This window comes from Falco punctatus (genome assembly GCF_963210335.1).
Source record: "Falco punctatus genome assembly, chromosome: 9".
Lineage (NCBI taxonomy): Eukaryota > Metazoa > Chordata > Aves > Falconiformes > Falconidae > Falco > Falco punctatus.
Genome location: NC_137589.1, coordinates 34,060,306 through 34,076,168, shown reverse-complemented (window position 1 = coordinate 34,076,168; position 15,863 = coordinate 34,060,306). Strand labels below are relative to the sequence as shown.

General features: G+C 43.3%; 1 protein-coding gene across 1 annotated transcript in view; it reads left to right on the top strand.

The window, feature by feature from the left end:
* Nucleotides 1–1,678: 1,678 nt before the first annotated feature.
* Nucleotides 1,679–15,863, top strand: part of GPAM (glycerol-3-phosphate acyltransferase, mitochondrial) — a 91,426-nt gene continuing 77,241 nt past the window's right edge. The window contains exon 1 of the mRNA XM_080403289.1: nt 1,679–1,826. The gene's annotated coding sequence lies outside the window, so the exon portion shown is untranslated. The remainder of the gene's footprint in view (nt 1,827–15,863) is intronic.

The following is a 15,863-nucleotide window of genomic DNA, read 5'->3' as shown; positions in this document are numbered from 1 at the left end:
CCATGGCTGATTAAAAAAACCAAACAACAACAAAAACAAGGGGAAAAATCGAAACCCAAACCTACGATGTTTGTCTGGGGAGTTTTGCCCAGGCAGTGTAGCTGATGGCATCACCTAGTTATGTGTAGTCACTGGTATAGTTGTATTCCTTAGTACTACTTCATTGCTTAGAACAAAATAGCATCCGTACCGTTCCTGGGATCCTCCTTCTTTTCTTGTGGGTTGCAGTGCTGTTTGAGTTCTTCCAGTCTTGCAGTAAGTCCACATGCTCTTCAAAAATACATACCTGTATATATTGATTCATTATCTGACAGGTTTCCATGTGTAAAATAGTCATGAAAGTTAGGAACTTAGAATTTCTTCTTGTCCCTTCTTCACCCTCTTTCTTTTTCCCATCTTCAGCCCCAAAGTGCAAATGCACAAAGCAAGTGATCGTATACCAGCTGTTAGTCAAGACTGATACGTGGAACTAGAATGTCTGGAGAAGATACTACTCATACATAAAAGCATAAAAGTCTCCTACATCTTTTAATGAGCTTACTACGAAAGACCAAAACATGCATTGTGTCACAGGAGAGAGCAGAAGAGATCAACATCACTGAAGTCTTAACTCTGTGGCAGCAGGGAGCTGTTAAAATCCACTAAGCACCTTCACCCAAGAAGTGGACAAAGCAAGCAACTTTTTTTTGTTTGTTTAGTTCTTTTTGTCTTAAGTTACTCACCTCTCTCAGTAAAATATCAGTTCTTGTTTCTGTAATCTCCTTAGCACTGTTGTTTGCTTCTTGCTCTTTGCTATTCAATCTGCTTACTCAACCATCTTTTATACTGTGACAGCTACACCCTCATGTAATAATAACTTGTTTTTGTGCAGTGTGTTCACCTTAGTTATTTACCCAGCCTACTCACAAGCTTACAAACCTGAAAACACTGTATTAATGGGATACAGCTTACCAACTGGTTTTCTGGTCTGTTAGTGGTATGTTCTATGTGATTACAGGTTCACCTCAAGTATGCCTTCAAAGATCTATAGCAAATATATGGTGAAGAAGAATTTCAGTCTGAAATTGATTTTTCCCATTAAATTGCAATGATCTGGAAAAGGATTTTCTAAATGAAGTCACTTTTACAGTAGAGAGTTTCCACATGCTCTTCAGACATTGAAACTTTTCAAATGGAGGTTCAGTGCCCAGGGTTTAAATAGTTTAAAACTGAGTAAATAAACAACATTTTTGTCCGGGGAGCCCTTGTGATTGTTGGTTCCAGTCATCCTAAGACAATGCAGTTAAGTGATTGCCAGTTATGTGGACTTCTGCTGGAGGCTGGAGGATGTCCCTCTCAATTCTCCCTCAGTTTGCATGGCCTGAGGCTTGAGTGGTTATGAAAATCAGAAGCCAATGGCAATTGTGGTTACTAAAGACTATAGAACAATTCAGAGTTGCACTACAGAATAACTTTTGCCTTCTATTTTCTGACACAAAATAAAAGGCCATCTTGTACTTTTTTGGCCTTCTGGCTGAAAGATCCCTATGTTTGGGTATGATTAGACAGCAAAGCTGGACAATGTCCTTCTCTGACCCTTCTGTCAAAATTGTGTCCCCTCTACAGCAATTAGCAGAAGTACTATATAAACATCCTGTGGCTGGACCTCTGCTGTATTACTTGGAAGCTCATCCGAAGTTGCTGTGTAGGATTAAAGCAGATGAATCGTGGACCTCTGTGGAAAAGCAGATCAGTCAACGTCACCATTGCTGCTAAGCTCAGATACAACACAAAAGATGCAACGCTTCACCAGGAAAATGCCAAGTACATATCTGCTGCCGCTAGAAGTAAGTTTCAGTTTAAATACAGTTTTTCTTTGTCAAATCTGCCAGTGGTATTCTTGCAATGCATTGAGAGAGCAAAAATAAGTACAAATCAGCTTGGCTTTATCAGAATTTTACTCTTGACCTTTCTTACCTAGGAAGGTAAGAAAGTGCTGTGCTGAGGTAAGAAAGGAGTGTCATGCACAGCACTTGACTCTTATGCTATGGGATATAGAAATGGAAGTGTGTTGCAAGTGGTGATTATTTCCTTAGTGCATATTTGGCTTTTAAAGGTAAATAAATGCTTCCTAGTTTGTATGGCTAATATTCAAGGGTATAATAAACACTTGGTCGAAGGCTGTCAGTTTTTGAGGATGAATGTATTTCCCAAAGACTGTAGCATTCCCAAAACTGTGTGGACTCCATCCTTACTGTTAGCTGTTTAAAGGATGATTATATTTCTTCTTAGTTCTCACAGAAAGCGTGTAATTCCCTTTACAACCAGTGAATGTTCCTCTTGGTGCTAGAATGCAGCTCAGGTATCGTGCTGTTAGTAAATACTGAAAACTGCTGTTGTGACTAATACTGCAACCATCTTCTTTGCAATTTATTTTATGGACTTCATTACGTTACATACTTTAGTAGCATAGCACAAGCCAGAACACTCAGTAACGATTACTGTATGCCTAACACTGTGACAGAGACAAATGGGATCTCCATCTAGAATAACCAGTAGCTTAAAAACGCAATTCATCCGCACAGAGCAAAACTCTGTATCTAAATTGATATTGGATACAGTTGTTGGAATATCTCTAATTAGGATGTCTATACTCAGGACCATTTCACAGCAGTCTGCATCTGAGCTCTGTAGCAATCTGCTCTGTGTGTCTTGCAAGTGCTTGATTTATAGAAGCTGTGATCACTGAAGGTCTGCCTCTTATGCAGTATCCAAACTCATTGTTATGTCATTTTTAAAATACGTACATATTATCTCCTGTCATGTTAGCTTAGAAGGACATATAATTCTGTCTTGCAGCAATAGACAGCCCAAGGACAGGCCATTGAGTCTAGCTAGGTAAATTATACATAAACAAATTATCTTTTGACAGACTTCTTGCTGGCACTGTACTTGGCCCCAAGACCATGCTGATAGCGTGTGCTGCTTTCCCCTTGGCTTGGTGCATCCTCACTGTGCAGGAGGAGGACTTTGCTCTATTTAATGTAGATCAAGCATTTTCCTCTTACCTGGGAGGAGGGGAGGAGAAGAGTGTTCATGTATGGAACTAGGAATATAATAAACTTTGACCTAAATCACTCCCACGTGTGACATTCTGATCCTTATGGATGCCTTCCAACTTGAGATATTCTATGATTCCATGTGACTGCACATTCAGTACTTCAGCAGGACTGCGTGGATCAGAACAGCAACTTTCTGTTGTTCCTGTCCTGCAGAAAAAGTGACACAAATCAGAAAATATATGTAAAAGCAAAATATGAGAAAGAAGGTAGAAAACTGTCCTCCTCCACCTCTTTAAGGCCACGTCAGAGTGAATCAGTGGAAGAGGAGAAGGCAGAAACTACATCTTATTACTTGCCAGAGTGGTGGGGGTTTGTGGTAAGGCAGGTGGTCAGTTGGGGCTATGAAGAGTGTTGGGTGAGGTTTGCCTACCTGCCAGGCTCATGGTTGTCAGCGTGGAGCAGAACAGAGCCTGCACCCGTCCTCCTGGGCTTGTCCGGGACACACCGTTCTGCTGCCAGCCTGACTCACCTGTTTGTGCAGGGCTCAAACCATCCCTGCTTATCAGCAGTAGTTAATGCCCACTGTAATGAGGTGGTCTCCCCACCCACCTGCATTCTTCAGGCACTGGAGCAGTAGAAATAAAGCCTGTACCTGTGCCTCTTCCTTGGGAAAGCTCTGGAGGCAGCAGTTACTCCTGGACTCAGATGCTGGACCTTGAGAGCTATTGTCACTGGTTCTGGGCATGAAAACTGGGATATTTTCTCTGAGCAGTGGGGGATAGGGGAACTTTGTTCTTGTTACCGTTGCTTTTCCCCATTGGAAAATTCTAACTTTTTCAGAAATCTGGAAAAAAATGGGGAATTGACTTTTTGTTTTCTGGAAAAGTCCCACAGTTTTGAAAGAGGGAGAAATGCCCTTTCCCATTTTTAAAAATGGGAAAATGTTGTCTTGCATAACTGGAAGCTGCCAATTTCTAAGATATTGATGGAGATCTGAGCTTTTAATGTAACATTGCCAGGAAAAGAAAAGGTGTTTTAATAAATATTTTACAGCTTTTTAGTAATATATTTATTTTGGAAAACGAGTTTTCCTCCACAAACGGAGAGGAGAGAGAAGATGACAGGATGAATGAAGCTGTTTCTTGTTGGTTTTAGTTGTCACTGATGGCTTGTTTGCAGATGTTTCTGTGCATGTTTATGTTGGTACCCACCATCACTCAAGGAAATGCTTTTCACAGAGATTTTTCTATCTCTTGATAGATTTGGTTTGATAATCTCGAAGAAATTATTTCTGTACAGCAAAGAGCTGCCTGCAGCTGGCAGTCATCTTGCATGAAAAGCAGTCCTTTCTTGTATTGTTTCCAGGCAGTGAACTTTCAGGACTATTAACAGATCAAATATTGGTGGCAGTTTCCAGCTGCCACAAAGTACTTCATTTTCCATGACCACAAGATCTTTAACCAATCATCAGCCAGCTGATTTTCAGCAGGTAATACACATTTATCTAATCAATTACAGCCCGATGGGATTTCCAGGGACATGTGTGTGATTAAATTCTGTGCCAAGGTGTTTGGTATGTGGTGACAAATTCAATTCACATAATATTAGTACTGACCAATAGGTCTGTTTGTTCTGTGACAAATTGGAAGGGATATGACTGTACATGCTTCTTCACTTCCCCCTCACCCTTGCAATCACTTATTTAATCTGCAGCTCTTCAGATGTTAGTTATGCTAGAAGTTAAACAGATCTGATAAATGGGAATCTTGTCTTTGTTGTCTAACAGTTTAAGGTGAACAGCAATGCAGTAAGTCTAACAACTTTTTTATTACGTACTTGTTGGTCAGTAGGAGAAAATCAACAATAAACTAATGCATTAAAGTTCTCACAACCCAGCAGTGAGCTGACCTTATGTCATGGCTTAATGCCAGCCACACAAAGTCCCACACGGCCAATCGCTCACTCCCCCCACAGTGGGACAGGGGAGACAACCAGAAGAGTCGAAGTAAGACAACTCGTAAGACAACTCGTGGGTTGAGATAAGGACAGTTTAATAGGCAAAGCAAAAACCGTGTGTGCAAGCAAAACAAAACAAGGAATTCCTTCACCACCTCCTGTGGGCAGGCAGGTGCTCAGCCATCGCCAGGAAGGCAGGGCTCCATCACACGGAACGGGGCATTGGGAAGACAAACACCATCGCTCCAAGCATCCCCCACTTCCTTCTTCTTCCCACAGCTCTATATACTAGGCATGATGCCATATGGTCTGGAATATCCCTTTGGCCAGACTGAGTCAACTCTCCTGGCTGTGTCCCCTCCAAATTTCTTGTGCCCCTCCAGCCCTCTCGCTGGCAGGGCCCGAGAGACTCAAAAGTCCTTGACTTAGTGTAAACACCACCTAGTAACAACCAAAACCATCAGTGTGCTATCAACGCTGTTCTCACACCAAACCCAAACCCCAGCCCTGCACCAGCTGCTCAGAAGAAAATTAACTCTATCCCAGCTGAAGCCAGGACACCTTAATTTCTAGCCTTTTCCAGGGAATTGATAGGTTTAAGAGTTGGAGTTATTAATTGCATCATTTCTGGTTTTCAGGATGTCTTCCTGGAAGATGCACTGAGAACAGTAGTCTTCTACCCTGCAAGCACATGTTCCTGGTCACCCTCAGATCTCCTGGGGAACCTACTAAGTACTTAGATTTTTTGGAAGAGGGCTGGGAAAGACTTGAAGGGACAGCCCTAACACAGCTATCTGTCTTCAGAGGAAGAGGTTTGACTTTGTGCTCCCTGCTTACAACACTTGCCTAATATGACATTCTAATTAAGCCTCCTCCTTTTCCCAGTTTGTGATTTCCCCAGATACGTGTACCTAAATAAGTTTGTCTCCAACCAAAATGCATGTGAGGCAGCTGTGTGTGGTTTTCAGTCCCCAGTAACTGAGGAATCCCAAACTCCACGTAAGAGTGGATGGCACATTTTTGTTCTTTCCTACTTGAAGAATTACACTAGCTAGTTCTAGATATGGATTGTCAATTATTATGGTCCGGAATCACAGCTGCATCTGAGACAAAGTTGGAATGTATTTATTGAAAGTGAAGTGTACTTTTATATGAAAATGGTTTGGCAAATACTAAACCCAGGCAGCATTTCGAGACTGCTGCATTTTTGTTGCACTTTGGTTTAGGTTTGTTGGTTAATGTATGTTCTTACTTGGCCTACCTGCTGATGCAGTCCTGCTGTATGCCATGCCTGTAAAGGGAATGTTAAATCATGGGGCTATGTATATATATATATGTATAAAAAAACTTAAATGTTGGGAAGAACATCTCAGGTCAAAGAGCACTTACTGTGAATCTGAAACTGCAATAAAATCTGTTTGCATGGTAAGCATTCAGTGAGGTGATTTTCCTGGTTGTCTACAATTGGAGTTAACCAACAGGCTGCTTCCCGTCATACGTTGTATCTGGAGGGATAGTTGCAGGACTCGTGAGCATACACCAGCTACAGCTGTATTTTGAGGTGGTAACTACATGTACTGATGTAACTGTCGTAAATGGGGCCGAGATCAGTACCTCCAGATTGGGTCCATGCAGTTCTGACAGAGTGACATGGTTACCTTAAACACTTCTCAGAATAACCTTTTGTTTTGCCTTTTAACTCCCGGTCATCACGAGAGTGTCAGGTCAGGGAGAGGTGGTGCTCCAGGGTAGGCAGGCGGCAGAAGCTGAGCAAGGCGCAATGACTTTTATTATCTGACAAGCTGCAGCAGCATCGCCGATTGCTGGCTTGGTGCCAGTCCTGTGTGGTTCAGACAGTTCATCAGCCAGTATGCAAGCTGCCCCCTACCTGGCATTCTAGGAAAATGATTTCTGAATGTCTGTTGTCCTTCCCTCCACTAATAAGCAGATGAAATTTGGCAGGGATCTGCCTGTCCTGGGTGTTTTCCGTTGAACTACAAACCTTGCTGGAAGACTCTCAGCAGGTCTACAGTAAGTGGTGAAGAGTGCCCTGATTTAGTCCCAAACTGGGAATAGGAGCATGGATGTCATGCCTTGACCAAGGTCTTTAGCCCGGCTGCTCTGGAGAAAGAAAACATATGTAGAAAGGCTGCTGTGCAGGGGGCAGAGATGTGGCATGAAAACAGGAGCTGTACATCCTAGCAGGCTGCTTTTGGTGCTTGCCTCCCTTGGAATTTACTTTCTGTTTCTTTTGAACATGGACAAGCACAATGCACCTTTCAAAAGTGAGATAGTTACTCTACCATCTGTCCCAGTCCCACTGAAACCCCCTTTGGTTCCTGAAGACCAGCAAAAGAGCCAGTGCAAGGGTCAGAAAAGCAAGCCTTGTCCTGAAAGCTGCTTTAAGGTCTTCTCTGGGCTCTGCTGGGACCTGAAGAGTGTTCAGGGAGCACAGGCATCTTAGCCATATCACCCTCAGTAGATACCATAAGATCTTTCTCACAAGTTAGTATCTTCCAGAGCTGGTCACCAAAATAAAGTTGAACCCTGCTTGATTAATTAGGAACCCTGAAAATCAGGGCATGTAGATTTGTGAGCAAGTTTAAAATTAGTCAAGAGATTACACTGATCTTGTCAAAGATGTCCTGTGGTCCAGCTCCACAGTCGTCACCAGACGGTCCTTCAGGCTGGTTTCCAGAAGTTTGGGCCCCTCCACTGAAACCTTCTCTAGGAAAGCCAGGGCAAGGATGGCAGCACCGGCAGAGCCCAGGGAACACCGCAGACTCCTGGAGCACTGGTCAAACTAGTTTCATGGTTGCTCTCTGCTGCCGAAATGGTGCAGAGGTGCTGAAGTGCTGCCAAAGATTATGTGACAGCGAAGCAAGCTGATGGTGTGCTGCTGCACTAATTGTGTTGTGCTGCAATAATGCCTTGCTCCACTTCCCTGTGCCAAGAAATAATTGCTGAAAGAAAATCTTAATCCTGATGCTTTTATAAACTGTGAGATGTTAAGAAATGCCAGCAACTGGGCAGCCTCTTGGTAAATGATGCCCAACCTTGAGGTGACAATTACAAAGGAATGAGGATCTTATTTCACTCTTAGGATGGAAACCTGGGCATGGATATATGCTTGGTGCCTGAGTTACAGTGCTCTGGGGCATAGTGTTGCGTTTAATACCTGACCATAAATAGAGAGATGCAATGGCAGAACTATAGCAAGAGGATTTTCATCTTGTCATTGAACAGCCATAATATCTAGCCTGGTGGTTCCTCTGTGGTTCCTGAACCAGTTGTTGAGGTGTAAAGTTCACTTTTTCTAGAGCTTCTTCTTATGACTGTTCCATTTTGCCTTCTGTCTTTTTTTTTTTTTTTTTTTTTTTTTAATAATCTATCTGAGGCTAAAGGACATTTAAAGTTATTCCTCAGACTTCTACAGCAGTCCGTTGGCACTGCTATATCCTTCCTGGCATTTGAGTTTCCTACTTGTTCTTTTTATTCTGTTTGTACAGCTAAATCAGGTCTGGGCCTGTGAGCTGGAGCTCAGTCTGTTCTTGGCACCACTGGGCTGGATTTTGGCATCAGCACCGAGATCAGCCTGTGGTCTGTGTCACTGGCGGACGTCTGAAGGCAGATGGGACAGTGCCATGTAGCTATAGCAGGACCACAACACTGTGTAGGTTGGTGGGAAGTGGGATCCCCTCCAGAGGGGAAGTATGCTGGATGGAGAAGAGAGGTAGCAAGGATTTCTGAAGCCAGTGTTGCCAGATTGTTATATTGCTTGTTTTGAACTATCTTTTAATACGATCCTTTTTGGAAGTGCGTATTTACATCCTGAAGGAGCTATGTTTACTGTATTTGCATGGAAACATGGAATGCCTGAGGTGAGTACAGACAGAGTAATGTCTCTGTCTACTTACTAAAGATGTCACCTTTTATGTTGGAAGGCTTGTATGGATTTTGACCTTTTGATAAATATTCTACAAGATTATAGAATTTACCTAAACTTACTAGTAATTCCTTTCTTGGATTTCTAATGCCAGATGGAGATCCTATCACTGATAGTAAACTGTTACTTTCTGTGTCTTGCAAGGTAGCTGTAGTTTGCAATGATTCTTACGGGGGACCCTGAGATTCACATGTAGATGTTCTGTGGCTTTTGCACTTTCTGTAAACAGCTGCTGGTGGTTACTGTCTGAGGGAGGCTTTTGAATTAGATGAACATTTATTCTGCTCCAGTGAGGCCAGTGTTAAATTATGCCAGACAGGAAAATTACATTCTTCCAAAATTATTTCTTCCCTCAGCAAGGTACCATTTTAAAATAGTATGAGAAATGACTACGTAATTAGCAGTGTACGTAGATTTTGCAGAGATGTGGTAGCAGGACCCAAGCACGATGAAATTATGGCACCTCATGAAAAGGCATGGAATATGGAACAGATAAATCATTCCCTCCCTTGCCATGAAATCCAGCCACTAGGAGGAAACTATTGGAATCTGAAACTATACACTATATGCTGTGTTGCTTGGCTCCAGATGATAAACAAATGTGACCTCCCTGTATGTGCCCCAATAGGCACATTAGGATCTCGGACAACATGGTGAGCAAACTGGAAAATTATGTTGATCATTTGGAGAGACTGGTGCAGTTGGTGGTAGAGAAAAGGAAGACAGATGATCTCTTGTCATCAAGGTTGCCTGTTGTGGTTTTTTTTGACTGACACTGTACAAATGTGTTGCTAAACAAAGTGTTGCTCTAACATGCTTGAAATTAAGAAAGAAAAGCCAATGGAGGATGCAAAAGGGTATCAGAAGCAGGGGAAGAAATAGGAAGGCAATATCAGCCAGCATGATGGGCAGTGATCTCCATGCAGTGCTTTCATTGATCCTTAGAGAAGTTTTAGAAAACGCTTTCAGTAACTTTTGCCTATTTCCAAAACAACTCAGAGCAAATGAAGGAAATGGAGAACAAGAAACAGTGGTCATACAAGAAGGTATCCCTTCTGCTCCTTTCCAGCCTCACTTGAGAGAGCAGCGCATTGCTTGGTGGAGCTGCAACTTGCATTATCTCAGCATCCCTCTTCAAGTGGTCAGTCTCCTGGGTCACCTGTACAGCCTCTTTCCTCTATAGCATCCTTAAAACACATGGTGTTTGGCACTTTCTGGCTATTGAGCAAACAGCCATGGAACAGCAATGCTTTCGTTGATTCTTTTGCTGGCCTTGGGGAGGGACCTCTGCTAGAATAACTTGGTAGGCAGGCTAGCAGCAAATGTGTTTTCTTAATCTGTTAATGGCTGTGAGGAGGAAACCTGTTTCCCTATCTGCCAAAGAAAGTTGTGAAGTGGTTTGAAATCCCTCCTATGAAAAAGACCTGAATAACATTTCAGTTTAGTCCAGTTAATTGATACAGTAATTTCAAGACATTTTTGGGTTTCTTCTGTGCACTTTTCTTTACATTTTGGTAAACAGTCACTGCAGGATCGAAGGTTCAGATTTATTTGCACCCTGCACCCCACATCTAGGATATGCAATAAAAATAGTTGTGCTCTTTTTGTTGCTGAAAGTGGAAACCACTGGTGATGCTTATATGGTGGCTAGCAGCCTGCCTGTCCGCAGTGGGATCAACCACACTGAAGCAATAGCTGTTATGTCCATGAAATTCCTGAGTGATGTAATTACTTACAAAAACTGAATTATTGGCCTTCACACAGTTAAAGAGCTGGATCCTGGCTGGTTGTGAGCTGAGGGTGGAGGTCCGGGTACCTCGGAGGGTGAGGACTGCCACCCACCAAGGCACGGTGGCACACCTATCACAAGTGTGAGGTAAAACCTTGTCCTGGTTTCAGCTGGGATAGAGTTAATTTACTTCTGAGCAGCTGGTGCAGGGCTGGGTTTTGGGTTTGGTGTGAGAACAGCGTTGATAGCACACTGATGGTTTTGGTTGTTACTAGGTGGTGTTTACACCAAGTCAAGGACTTTTGAGTCTCTCGGGCCCTGCCAGCGAGAGGGCTGGAGGGGCACAAGAAATTTGGAGGGGACACAGCCAGGAGAGTTGACTCAGTCTGGCCAAAGGGATATTCCGGACCATATGGCATCATGCCTAGTATATAGAGCTGTGGGAAGAAGAAGGAAGTGGGGGATGCTTGGAGCGATGGTGTTTGTCTTCCCAATGCCCCGTTCCGTGTGATGGAGCCCTGCCTTCCTGGCGATGGCTGAGCACCTGCCTGCCCACGGGAGGTGGTGAAGGAATTCCTTGTTTTGTTTTGCTTGCACACACGGTTTTTGCTTTACCTATTAAACTGTCCTTATCTCAACCCACGAGTTGTCTTACTTCGACTCTTCTGGTTCTCTCCCCCGTCCCACTGTGGGGGGAGTGAGCGATCGGCCGTGTGGTGCTTAGTCGCCTGCTGGGGTTAAAGCATAACAAACCTGTTGGTGTAAACTTCCAGGTGATTAACTTCTGAGTTTTATCTTATTTTTTCTATGGGTGCTTGTGATTTGTTACTGTGGGTCACCAGGTACATAATAAATCATGTATCAGAACCCTTAAATTTATTGTCTTTATTTTTTCTATATATGGAATTTCTCTTTCCAATACAGATAAAAGAAATGCAAAATTTGTAAGTTTTCTCTGTTCACTATTCATCCTCGGAAGTATCAGATCAGGCTACATATTTTTCCTTGATGATTATTTCTGTTGTTCCATTAATGTTTGCCTCTACTGGAATGAACACCAATCTGAGATGCCTCCCTGCTGTGACCTGCTCATGTCATTCTTTCTGCCTCAGTTTCTCTCAGTTTGTAAAGGGAAGATTAAGTCTTTCAGATCAATCAGTTACTGTTTTTAAAGTACTCTGAGGTATGCACTGAAGATGCTAGCACAGGAGTGTTGGGCAGGAAGACAATGAGAGGTGCTCAGAATGATCTTATCAGGACATATTAATCACCGTTCAAATTTACAGCGCTGTGCAAACACTTCCCAGTGATAAGGCTTTGCTTTACGCTCAGACCTCAGCTTTAGTGCTCCCCAAGCAACAGGACCTGCCTGTCCTGCTTCCTGTCCTGCGGTACTGCCTCGGTTGGACTCCGCTGGATGCACTCATGGAAAAGCAGCATGCAATTTAAACCTGCAAGGTCTTCTCAAAGCATGCTTCAGGGCCATGTTGCTGACAAACCTGTGCTACCTGTTGTGGTTTAATTGTCTTATTTTTAAGACATCAGTACGATATACATCCTGAGTGTCTGTCTTGGGTGGTTGGCATCCGTTGCTATGTTTGCTCCCAGAAGGAAAACGCTGATGTTATTTTCTGATTAGAGCAGGTGAGTGTAAGCGGAAAAGCAGACTGCCTTGCAACAGGGTGGGATCCTTTCCAGTGATGCTTTGTGTCCTAGTGTGCAAATGCCCAGAGAGACCCAGTCTGTGGGAGGAGGGTGTTAATGTGGACGAAACCACGAGCAGAGAAAATTTAGCAGGAGAGGAGGCACAGGCTGCTCAATGTGGGAAGCAATCTGGGAAGGATGGAGACCAGTTGTACCACAGAGGAGCTGTTTGCATTGCAGGTGAATTTAACGACATTTATCTTAGAATTTAGAACTGGAACATGTCTAACAATTGCTTTTAAAGAGCAGGCTAAGACATTAGTGGGTACCAGGTTTTCCTTGTAACAACAAAATAAAGAAAAATTTATTGGGAAGCAGGCTGATTTCTGTACTTCGGGGTGCAATGCAGCTTCTGACAGAGCTCAGGACACTAGTCTCCCCCTTGTGTGCCTGGCTGCAGGAATTATTATTTATTTCTCTGAAGCCACGGGACTCGACCTTTGCAGCGCCACAAGGATAAGCTATATGAAAGGGCTGTGGGGTCCAATCAGTCAATAGCTATTTTTAGCTCTGCACCTGTGAGTGACAGCTGCCCTTTAGGTAGAGATAACGTGAAAAGATTTGGTCTTCAGAACAGAGTGAGGAGGTTCACTCCTAATACAGCCTATGCACTTGTACGATGGGTTTTGTATTTATCAAATCATGTCTCTTATGATACTATTCTGAGTTAAGTAGGGTCTTTCCTTGCCTCTGACTAGGACATTTAAACACAACGTCATGGATTTACAGAATAAAGAGATGAAGTCGGTGTTTAAATTAGGGTTAAGATGGGGAGTTATCTGGATCTGTGACATTGCCTGTGTTTATATTGTGTAATGTATTGCCAATCCTGGCAGTGTATGCAATGTTTACCTCAGTGTGCTACTAAGCTGAGATCCCCCTACAGGGCGGCTTGCAGCCCTGATGTGGCTTCATTCCTTTCAGGGCAGAGCTAGCAGGGGATGCACTAGGTGGGCATCTCAGGTCAGATCTAGTCTGACATCTTCACATCAAAATCATTTGCGAGTTCTCTGATAAACAGCCACTGAGGATTCATTCTCAAGTTTGGATTTGAAATTATGGGGTCCCAGCACAGGATATAATAAGGCACAATGTTTGACTGTAATTACTTCTGACTTTGACAGTCTCAGAGCCTGCTCCTTCATTTTCACTGTTGGACCTGGGGTGGCAGGAGTGGAAGGAATCACAGTGCCGTGGCACTGCTTGTTTTGGGGGCACTAAATATAGAGCATCAAGGATGGAAAGTACCAGCTTGCATAGGTGGCATGCTTGCTGGCTTGTACTTCTTGAGGGTTTTGTGTTAGATCTGACTCACTCTTTCATTGGCAATTTCTTTTGGACCTTCTTAATCCTTATTTACATCTGCAGGGACTGTCAAACAAGGGCCACCCAGGTTAATGTTGTTTACCACTTGCAAGTGAGAAGTGACCTATATTTAATCAACAAAATAGTGTGTAAATGTGTGTCACTGTACTAGCGACAGTTGTGATGCAATTTGTGTTGTTATCATCTGGACACCTGTGTGTGTTCATTTCTTTCCTACTTCTTGCCATGACCTCAGTGACCTTGTGCTTCAGCATTGCAATGCCAAACCATGAGATGGAAAGCCTGTAAAAACTCTTGCCTCATTACAGTTCATCCAAATGGGAGGAAGAGTTGGGACAAAACCAAACTGTAATCTTTGGGAAAACAAATGTTGAGTTCTAAACAGATTATCTGCATCCCTTGTAACTAACCTTCCTCTCCCTCTATATTTCCACAATCAGCCTTGAGTTGGACTTTCAGATGCAGAGATCAAAGCAAGCATTTTCATGCCCTGCCAGCTGAAGAAGATCAGTCATTATAATGCACCCGAAATAATGAAGTCTATCAAGCTTCAGGTTGTGCTAAAATCTTTTGCAATCACTGCATTTTCTGATACTGGCAACATAAATAGTATTTAGTAGAATAAATAGTGATGAGCCATATGCCTGTTAGGAAAAATTAAGGTGAATTGTAGCCCATATTTTTAATGCAAGCTATTTAGGATGGACTACTTGTGCTTTTTTTGAGAAACAGTACTTCTGGAGCTGAAACTTGTTCATGTGTTGCTGCCTTCTCTGGTACATAGATATTTTCACAGTCACCTCTGAGAGCTGTTTTTCAGTTGTGTTTTGGGTTTTTGTTTGTTTTAGCAGCAAACCATTTCTGTGACTGTAGGGAGACAGTGATCCAGACCAGGATTGGTAATAGGGCTTTGCCTACCCTACAACCACAACTTGCTGGCTGCATTACCTGCACTGTGTGTGACAGTAACACATATAGGAGATATGTATGCCCAGAGGCTCCATCCCACAGTGGGCAGGGAGGCGGCCTGGGAATTTGCAGGCAAACCTCACAGCTGCTGCAATTCTGTAAGGTTTGTTCCAAAGCAAAACGTTGCATAATCAGGAAGAAAATTAATCAGCCTACCAAGGAAACTCGGTTCAAGGCTTTCTTCGCAAAATAGCTGTGGTAGGAGAGCAGTGACTGCTGCAAAGGCAAGGCAAAAGAAACAGGCTTTGGAGAAGAAGCTGGTGTGTTAATCTCATTTGGCAAGGACAAGAATTTGAAGATGTAAAGCCACTTGGCAGGTGTTGAAACTCAGGGTGTTAGTGGGAGGAGGGAAGGGGAAAAGGAGGCAAAGCAGTGAATGGTAGAGAAAACCCTGCAGGATCATTCTCTCTTATCAAAATGTCCTGTGGTGCACAAAATATTTGATAGCTCTGCTCTGCTTTAGAAACTTGTACCCCTGAGAAATACTTTGGAGCACAAGCCCTATGAGGAGCGGCTGAGGGAACTGGGGCTGTTGAGCCTGGCCAGGAGGAGGCTCAGGGGGGACCTTGTTGCTCTCTACAGCTCCCTGACAGGGGGTTGCAGGCAGGTGGGGGTCGGTCTCTTCCACGCAACAAGCGACAGGACAAAAGAGAAAGGTCTCAAGTTGCACCAGGGGAGGTTTAGATTGGGTATGAGGAAAAAATTCTTCACTGAAAGGGTGGTCAAGCATTGGAACAGGCTGCCCAGGGAGGTGGTGGAATCACCATGCCTGGAAGAGTTTAAAAGACGTGTAGGTGTGGTGGTTAGGGACATGGTTTAGTGGTAACTTGGCAGTGTTGGCTTAACAGTTGGACTCAATGATCTTCAAGGTCTTTTGCAACCTAAATGATGAGTCTGTTCTTTGATACTATGATCTTTTAACTCCGTCTGTCTAATCCAGACAATCCTGTCCAGAGAGTGCCCTCTGTTGTGTGCGATAGCTAAATGCCTTTTCAGCAGGCTGTCAGGCAGGATGCTGTCAGCTGTAATTCAGCTTCTAAACAGCTTTATTTTTCTCAGTTACTTATAAATACACACGGACTGAGATTACACCTAGAGGAGCAAATGGAGTCCATAATAAGTGGGATCTGTGTGTATTTGAAAACTGTGGTGGTAAGGTATGTGCGTTCTAGCTATGCACTATTGTCATAAC